Here is a 9,891-nt window from a genome sequence, read left to right as displayed (position 1 = left end):
AATTATCAAGGAGCCCCGTAAACACGCGGTCCGAGTAGAGACGTGAGCGGTTAAAAAAAAACAAAGCATTAGAAAGAAGAAACAGTTATTTTTTACGTTTTTTAAAACCAGGATAGCGTTGGCAAAAAAGCAGATCTTCTCCTGGTAATGTCATTGTGATGGGACGAATCTGCAGTAAGAAAAATGGTTTCTGAAATCAATGCGTTGACGGGAAATTGTGCTCAGATTTGGAGAGAGGGAGCTCTACGGTTATTTTGGGGATGAAACATGTGACAATTATATTCTTTTTAGCGTTAACGGAAACATTTATCGGGTACTAAAGTCTCATAAGCGATTTGAAGGCGAATGGCAGCGAATATCGAAGGCTTCTTTAACGCTGCATCATCTTTGCTCTTCTGTCACATTCAGCAGTCAGGCGGCACGCACCCGGATAATTAGTGTTCCATACTGGCACTAGCAGGGTTAGTGCTGTAGTTACCTCACTTGCCTGCGGCTCTTGCAGCCCCTGGTTCAAGCCTTATTGGAACCCAAATAAGTTTCTATGGGTATTTTATTTATGTTTTCTTTTTACAGCGGCCGTAATTTTGTTTCAACGGGTAGCCGCGAGCAACTACGGTCACTCTTCACGTTAGGTGGTTCATGTAAGGCTTTCGCCTTAAGAAGTATGCAGATTTTTATAAGTTTCTGCTGGGTAATCTCCTTTAAGTTTTCATATATTTTGAGAGAAAAAACTTCAACAAAGCTGTTTTTGTCGAAGCCCCTCGAAATATAATGAAAACTTGCATCTCTAGGTCTAAGTGAGTCTTGCACCAACATACAGTACATAACGTGCGAGCGAGCCGAGTTACCTATATCTGAAGGGTTGTTTTTGATATGCCAGCCTAGGTGCGCGTTTTGTTCGTGAGGCTCGCAGTTATTTCAAGACAGTGAGGTTTTCCTAGCAATGGATACTTCTCAAGCACTCTTGTGACTCCCATGCAAACACGCCACTTGCAACGTCGAGTTTGGTCCAAAATAGTGGAATGTGTTGCAGGCACAAAGTGAACATACAGAAATTGCTGTTGCAATGTCTTCTAGTTTTTTTTCCGTATGATGTAATTTTCTCACAATTTACTGATTATGCTTGGTGCGAGAAACAATTCCCACAATCCAATCTGATTCACCAGAAATAAGATGTGCGCGTGTTATGAATTTCGAAAGCAAAAAATTACTTGGTATCAGAATTGCTTCTCCTTCGTCCCTTTACGTATACATTTTTGTCGTATAGTGTGATGCACTTCCAGCCGAAGAGAAACACTGTCCATGCGTAGGACCAGAAGAACTTACCATACAAGTCTATCACGCGCTATTAAACGTACCTGTTACTTACCCACCCTCAGTACACGAAAACCACTTTGTCGTCTCCCATCAAAGATAGCAAGATTATCCGTGTAAAAGAAGTATTCTGTTACACAGTCCAGGAATAAAGCAACCCACATGGGTGCTTAAAAAGACCCGAAGCAAAAGTACTTAACTTGGTAAACAGATATTCCAGTAGACAGCGAACTCTCATCAACGGTGGAGGGACGAACATAAACAGGACCCCCTGAAGGGGGAGGTTTAATAAAAAGTACTGTTTAAATGCAATCCTTGTAACCTACATTATCAGGAGGTGAAAATGAAGAGGGCACTGGAGCTTAGCTCTGTTGTCCCAGCAGCGGACGATGAAGATTTGTGTGTGCGCGCACCCTGCTTGGGCAGTGTCTTGTCCGCAATGTAAATATACCGAAAATACATATTTCGCATACGTTGCAGTTGATGCCCTTTGTTCTGCCCCCCCCGTAACCACATCTATTTTCTCCAGCAACACGTCGCCATCGTTCCCCAGTATAACATGATGAATGAATAACCTTCAATGGTTTGAGTCGAGGCTCTGCTGTTCGGACACCCACCCGGTTGTAGGCGTTTTTATCTCGGGAACACTTGATATCCACGCGTCTGTTTTTAATGTTGTGTTGAATATTTGCGCTGAATCGACACCAATTCTGTTCAGTGGGTTGCTTTGAATGTTATGCCGCTTATGACTTTGCTCAAGCTGTTCGGATATAGTCATATTTGCCGGTTTATTAACTGCTTGTTTTTGGTAAGCCCTCGTCGGTGTTCCTAATGGCGTATGAGATGTATATCAATTGAGGGTATACCTCGAAAAAGTTGGCGTTTCTCACTCAAACTCCCTCACAAGTTTATTTTCGAATCCCCACTCAGTCAAACTCATACTCATTGCGGAGCAGCACATCTGCGCTCACTCAAACTGGAACTCACAGTGAACAAAAAACTCAAAACTCACTCGGACTCAAAACTCAAAATATACTCAAACTCAAAATGTACTCAGAACCCAAAATGTACTCAAAACTATAAATGTACTCAAAACTGAAAATGTAATCAAAACTCAAAATGACCTCAGAACTAAAAATGATCTGAAAACTCAAATGAATTCCGAACTCAAATGCACTCAGAACTCCCTCGTGCTCAGAATATACTCGGACTTAGATGGACTCAGTATTCATCAGCATTCAGAGTTTTGAAATTCACGCGTGGTAAAAATATTACAAGTGCAAATTAGTGAACTAAAACCTTTGCATTAGGTGCGACATGATACCGTAACTACTGTGAGGTCGGAAACAATTTTCGTTGCAGATTTATTACAGCTATACCTGCTGGCCCTAATGATTAGCGCTGCTTGCAAGAAATTGTACCTATATGTTTGGATACCAAACTCTTGATATAGGCTCTGTGTTCGTGGTGATGACAAAGGGGGTGCAGACTTGATGCTGTGCTGGGCCCTGGGGAGAAACATACAACGTTGGGCGAGGGGGCGTGCGCTTACGGCTCAGTTCATCTACATCGAAGCTGTTTAGGGTTACGGTTTCGTGGATTCATGCTCTGCATCCTGAAAAAAAACGGCTTGCGTAAAAGCGAACTAACTGTGCCCGCAAATCTCTGAAGCGCGAGGTGTTCATGGTATGCCTTTGCTTTTTTTAACGAGTTGCAGTCTTTGCTGAGTACCTCCCTCTCCCACCCCTGCGAGGCCTGCATTTCCACAAAAATGCCGATAATACGGAAGTTCCACTTGTAATCGTTATAAAAGCTAAAATGTTGGTAATTGATCAAACAAAATTTACAAAAACTAAGAAATAAGAAGTATAGAAAATATTACGGGGATGGCGAACCGTGTAATGCGGGAGTCATGGATAGTCACACATTGGGTTAAATTTCAAAGTGTTGTGCCGCTAAGTCATGTGGTGTATCAAATTGAAGGTCCTGGGGAGGGAGGTCACGTCAGACAAACAAACAATGCTTCCTGTTCACAATCTTGACTTAGTTAGGGTGAGTCGTATTATGGGTTGAAATTCTGGTCTCAAATTAAAGGTTTTCATTTGGGAAATGACGTTGGACAAATAAGAAATACACCCTGGTAGTAATCATGACATAGTCACGATGAGTCATACAATGGTTTAAAATTCTTTGGGATGTCGCTAGTGGAACATCCAAGTGATGATCTCGGTGACGGGATTTTTGCTTCCTGGTTATAATCGCGACACAGTGATGGTGAGCCATAGGTATGTTTAAGATTCAATGTGATGTGCCGCTAGGGTGTGTGGTGTGTGAAATTGAAGGTGTGAATGAGGGAAATCGCGTGAGACAAGTAAGGATTCCTCTTGGTCATAATTATGACATGGTCATGCTGAGTCATCGATTGGGTTGATCAAAGTGATGCCGCCGCGGGGTATGAGGTATCGAATTGAATGTCTTCATGAGGGGAACCACTTCGGACAAATAAAAGATGCATCCTTGTTATCGTCATTGGATAGTCATGATGAGTCACAAATTAAGTTAAAATTCAAAGAAAGGCCGCCAAGGTGCGTGGAGTATCGCCTTAAAGGTTTCGATGAATAAAATCTAGTCGGGCAGATGAAAAGGGCGTCAAGTGGGTCTGTACTAGTTAGGAGTAGATACACTGCGCAAATTCATAACAGAAGCTAGAATGGTGACACAAAAGGAATTGTGGTGTCACAGGGAACGGTTTGAGGGAGCAAATTTAAGCGAGGCAATGCACCGTAAGAATATTATGTGCAGCTACTTGATAAGTAAAAATTCGGAGTTGTGGCGTAAACTCCTCGGGGCTGTACAATTGGTCGTTTTCGTGTCGGGATTCTCGTGTAGCTAAAGCAAATACATGCTAATTAGTAATGGCGAGTTTAGCTTTCAACGAGGCAAATACTGTAAGCACAAAGCATCGAAGCATGGAAATTCATTTATTTCGCTTCCACACTATCCCCATCATGAAACACTTGGAGAAACATTTCGTCTTCTTCTGAACTGATCATCATCATCGTTGGTTCCTGGGCCGGTGTTAGAAAGCGGCTGTGTCGTAAAATAAACTTCCTCCTTCACCAAGTACCCCATGGCGCTTACAATATTCCAAAATCCTCATCTGGTACTCCCGAGGGATTAATCGCGCTTTCGGCATTGGACCAGGCCATCTCTAGAACGTGGCTTGGTCGACACCCTGAGGCTCACAATGTCTAGAAAAAAGCCCGAGTAGCAACCAAAACAACGCTAGTGAACAGCCACACGGGCGAGATGGAGTTGCAGATCAGGGAAACTTTTTTTCAATCTCAGGAAGGGTCAACATGCGCAGCCACCCACAGCCCACTGTACGGCGCTTGTACACCTTGTATAGACTAGAATTTTGCCGGGTCGGCCATTTTCTAACGATCGAGGTGCTACCTGGCGGGCATTTCTGCGGGACTGCGAGACGAGCAGACGACGTCTCAGTCCCACGCTTTTGCTCCGTGCCGCGCGTGGATATCAGACGTCCAGGCGGCATCAAAAATCGGTGTCCTTTACTCGGTACGTTAGCAGCGACAAGTTCAACAGTGCTTCAGGGAGAACGTTCAAAGCGTGCAAGAGCTGTGACATTTGGACATAAATTCCGTACCCAACCGCTAAGGCGGCGGGCCACCCCACACGCGCTTTGTCCTGCCGGGGGTTGCCTGTGATTGTACGTTTCGCCTCGCCAGCAGGACCCCCGACTTTTCATCCCCAATTGATATTTATTTTCATAATTGTGGGCAAGTTGCCGTGATTGCCTCTACTTGGCCATGTACAGAAGCTTCTCGTCCGGGCATGGTTACGCCGTTGTTGGCTGCACCAAGCATAAGCGTTAGCGGAAAGTGTCCATGCAAGAAACGTGCCAATTGCACCACGACAAAGAAGTGCCTGCATGTGCGGAGTAAATTCGCGCCTGAAATTTCCTGCGCCCGCACTAATTGGTCGTCGTGCTGAATCGGAAAGACTTCGAACGAAGCGAATTTGCCAGAATACGTACTGTCGTACGCTGCTTTTGGAAGCGCTGTTTATTCACCCTCACGCTCAATCCCTATCGCACGTTTCTCTTCGCTAGGGGTATGTTCTGTTCATCGCATCGTCGGCAAGCCGACAAAAATCAACCGGACGCCTATATATGCTGCAGCTTGGGTAAGCGCAAAAGTTGAACTTACATAGCGAAGCTGCTGCAGGTAAGCATTGCCGGACACATAGTTAAGATTCAGAATCATCGTTCATTTCTTAACTTGCGGGGATAGCAATCACGATCATATACATCGAAGAGGTCGTCGCCTACCTCTCGGCGAGTGGTGGAAGCAAATTCCTCCTCAGCAGTGTAGACTTCCCCCAGCTCTTCGTCATCGACTCTAGGCAGTGGTTGCGGAATCTGCAAGTCGTCTCGGGAACGATTGGCACACTCGCAGCCAAGTCTCCAATTATCCATAATGGCTTCTGGAGTATGCGGCCGTGGTGACCTCTCCCGAGCAGGGTGTCTTTTCACATTTAGCATTAGCGCTGGAGGTTTTTTTTACGTGCGCGAAGCGCTTGATGACAGCGCTTTAGTTTTCTTTTTTTATTATTGCTAAAGGTACTGGGCAGGTCGAGGAAGCTCGGCAGACGCCACGGGGCACGCGCTCTCGAGCACTCGGCCTTTTCTTGGTATGTCTTCCAGAAATTTCAAAATTACGTTTTATAAAAGAGCCCCGCTGTTGGTACACGACGAAACATCACAACGTCTATTGTGTGGTTTGAATTTGAATTACGGGCGTGTTTGACTTACTTTTACTTAACGCAGCAGAAAAGCATTGGAGGGTGGCAGATCAGTCTAGAATAAAGCGTGCAACATTAGCGTCAGAACCTGCGCCTGCACGGGGCACAATGAGTCGAATGTGAACCCAATACAGGATCAAGCCAGCCCATGATAGGCATGACTGACGCCTTATGAACTGCAATTTATATCAGCCCAATGGTTCCTAAGCTGTTTCAAGAGAACGCAGGCTTGTTGACGAATGTTAAGGGATGTAATGTGTCGAACCAACCACGTTTTCAAGGTGGCATCACAACAATCAAAGAGTACAATTATATCTATGGAGCACTGAATAAGACTTCTTTACTTGAATTGTCATTATTCAGTTCCATGATTTCCGATTATTGCATCCGATCCAACTTCCTTGACCGAGACAAATATTTTGATACCTTACACGCCTTATCAGCATCACTTTGAATTTTGACTTAATTTATGACTAGCCATTACTATATCGTGATGAAAAGGAGGACGCAATTTTTATTTATTCTACGCGATTTCTCTTATCAAGATTTTTTAGTTGATACCGAACAAGCCCTTTTAGCGTGACAGAATTTTCACTTAATCCATGGCTCACCGTGACTATCTTATAACTATAATCATAAAACATTGTTACATTTGTTCCACGTAATTGCCCTCAACGAGAGCTTCAATTTGATACCCCACGCACCCTAGCAGGATCAGTTGAAATTTTAACCAATTCTGAATAACCATGACTCTCAGGACTGCAAGCAGGACGCATTATTTATATGCCCCACGTGATTACCCTAATTTAAACCCTCAATTTGATACCCCACATGCTTTAGTGGCCCCACCTTGGATTTTAACCGAAAATATGACTCGTGAAGACTATATCATGATTAGAACCACGAAGCCTTTTTCTATTTGTCCCACGTGATTCACCTCATCAGGACCGTACATTTTATACCCTGAAAACCCCAGCGGGGTCACTTCGAATTTTAACCCAATATAAGACTCGCCATGACTATAACCAGGGAGCATTTTTGTATTTGTCCTACGTAATTCCCCCACCCAGACCATTAATTGGATACCCCACACATCCTAGTGGCATTCATTTGAACGTTAACCCAAACAATGACTAACCATGACTATCTTATGATATAGCCATGCGGCATTTTGGTCCCACGTTATTTCCCTCATCAGAACCTTCACTTTGACGCCCCGTACACACTAGAGGCGTCATTTTGAATTTTAACCCAATCTATGACCCACCGTGGCTTTGTCATGATAATTATCAGGAAGAAGTTTTGCATTTGTCACACGTCATTCCTCTCATCCAGACCTTTAATTTCATGCCCCACACGCCATAGCGTCATAAATTTGAATTTTAACAGAATCTCTGACTAACCATAACTTTCTCTAGATATACCCATAACGCATTTTTGTCCCACGTGATTCCCCTAATCTAGATCTTAAATATGATTCCTCACAAGGCCTCGCGGCATCATTTTGAATTTTAACCCAATCTATGACTTATTTTGACCGCCGGATGACTATACACAGAAAGCATTTTTTTAATTTACTACGCGTGGCTCCGTTAAGCGGGACCTTTCATTTGATACCTTACACACCTTTGCGACATCAGTTCATATTTTCACCCAATCTATCGTATAATGCGGTAATTATTCTATCTAAACTGGCGTCACCCAGTCAAGTCAGTTGACAACTCATTCGAAACAGCGGAAGGGACAGCCGCTGCCCCCTTCTCCCCTCTTTCTTTTTGACCCTAGCATATCGAACAGTTAACAGAAGCAGGCGAACAACCGGCAAGCTAGTGCCGCCGTGTGCTTTCCCACCACCCTCTCCAACCCTCTTAGAGGATCCATCATTAGGAAAAGGTGAGATAACCCTTTGTTACGACCTCACCAGTCGATTATCAGTCACACGCCCAGCCGCTAAATCAAACACCCCCCCCCCCAAACAGCCCCTCCCCACCAACTTATCATGCGTATCGCGAATGCCACCGCACCCGCAGATAACCCGAATTGTGAGCCCAAAGCTACACATGAAACTTAACAACCAACCATAGCTGCCTCCTAGGCTTTTCATATGTACTCATAACTCAAACTGTTCGCGAAACTCAAATGTACTCAGAACGTAAAATAGACTCAAACTCACAATGCACTCAAACTCAAAATGTACTTAAAACTCAAAATGTACTCAGAACTCAAAATGTGCCCAGAACTCAAAATATACTCAAACTCAAAATGTACTCAGAACTGACTCGGTCTCAGACGTACTCAAACTGAGTCGGGCTCAACCTCACTCAAGCTCAAACTCACCATGCCACACTAGGCTCGCGCTCACTAAAATTTGAAGTGACGCGTGAGTTTGAGTACGAATGAGTCGGAGTGAATGAACTCATGAGTGAGTCCGCCGACCTCTGGTTGAGGGTGCTCATAGGTAAGGAGAAGTTTGCTTTTTCTCAGCTTGCTTATCTTTGAATAGCGTGTATGGGGCTTTTTGAACTCCTTCTGGGAACTTTCGTAGGTCGGTGATATCTGGAAATGTTTGCTTTCCATCTAGTACAATACCCGGGTTGGTGACGTAGATTGCGATTTGGATGTTCCCATTCGCGAGAGCGCAAGTCACAATACTTACCCCTTTTAGAAAATTTCTTCTAGTCCAGTGGAGAGATTTAAAAAAAAATCCGGGTGGCAAGGTGCGAAACAGCTTCTGAAGCGTACTAAAAAGCAATCACAAAGGCACCGAAAACACGCACATATGAAATGGAAATAATTTTAAATAAAAGCGTGGTTAAAAACAGCCCAGAAGCAAAACAATGCAAGTGAGGGGCAGATATTACTGGCACTTATTCGACAAGAATTTTCGGGTGCCCCGCAAATTGTGTTTTTAGAAATTAAGATGAATAGGTCCCACTCGATTAGGGCGTAGAAATTCACGCTGTTGCATAGCGCGGTGATTGTGGGCATGGGAACCATAAGCGGAATTTGTTCTTCTTCCTGCTCGCAATACGCATTCGAAGGTTATGTTGTAGGGTCTCGCGCAATTATCACAAATTCTGGTGAGCGAGTGGTAAGTGGAGAAGTTGCTGTCGTTGTTTGAAGTTGAGCTGACGCGTCATGGACAGGCGGGTTGACTAGTTTCACATGGTCGTACCTGAAACGAACACTTCGTAGGCAAACACAAGACCGCACTTGAAACACTTCGTAAATGTCCATTAGTAAGATACGATCAGAAAAAAGGGTATATGTGGTTTTATTTTGAACATTTTCTTAAAATTGGTTTGTGTACAGTTCGTATATTAGAAAAGTTCAAAATGTGTCGGAAACCTAAAATGCAAGAACAGATTACCCGAAATTTGGTAGTTTGTTCGCGTAAAGAAGACAGATGCTATGTGTTGGGCCCGAATAAGGAAGATGTAGAGACCAATCGAACCATTTTTAGCGGAGAAGGTAGAAATTGGTAGCAATAAGTAACGCCGAGTCTATAGCGTAGGAAATAAACAGAGAGTGTGAAGAGCACAAGCCTTATTGGTTATTGCCAATGGTAACTGCAAGTTGGTAAGCAGCTCTGTGAAGTTAGGAATCCTGCGGTCCTTGGCACCCAACAAAGGCAAGGTGGGAAGCTGTTTGCAGCCTTGCGAGCCCTTCATGTATTCTCCACACACCAGGCTGAGCGTTTCCCCAAACACGGGTTCGAAGACGTCGAACATGATTTTCTTCGCGCCAACTTTC

The sequence above is a fragment of the Haemaphysalis longicornis genome, unplaced genomic scaffold (assembly GCF_048455015.1).
Source record: "Haemaphysalis longicornis isolate Haplotype H1 unplaced genomic scaffold, Haemaphysalis longicornis Haplotype H1 scaffold_8, whole genome shotgun sequence".
Lineage (NCBI taxonomy): Eukaryota > Metazoa > Arthropoda > Arachnida > Ixodida > Ixodidae > Haemaphysalis > Haemaphysalis longicornis.
The sequence above is the reverse complement of the archived record's forward strand: the minus strand, read 5'-3'. Positions refer to the sequence as shown.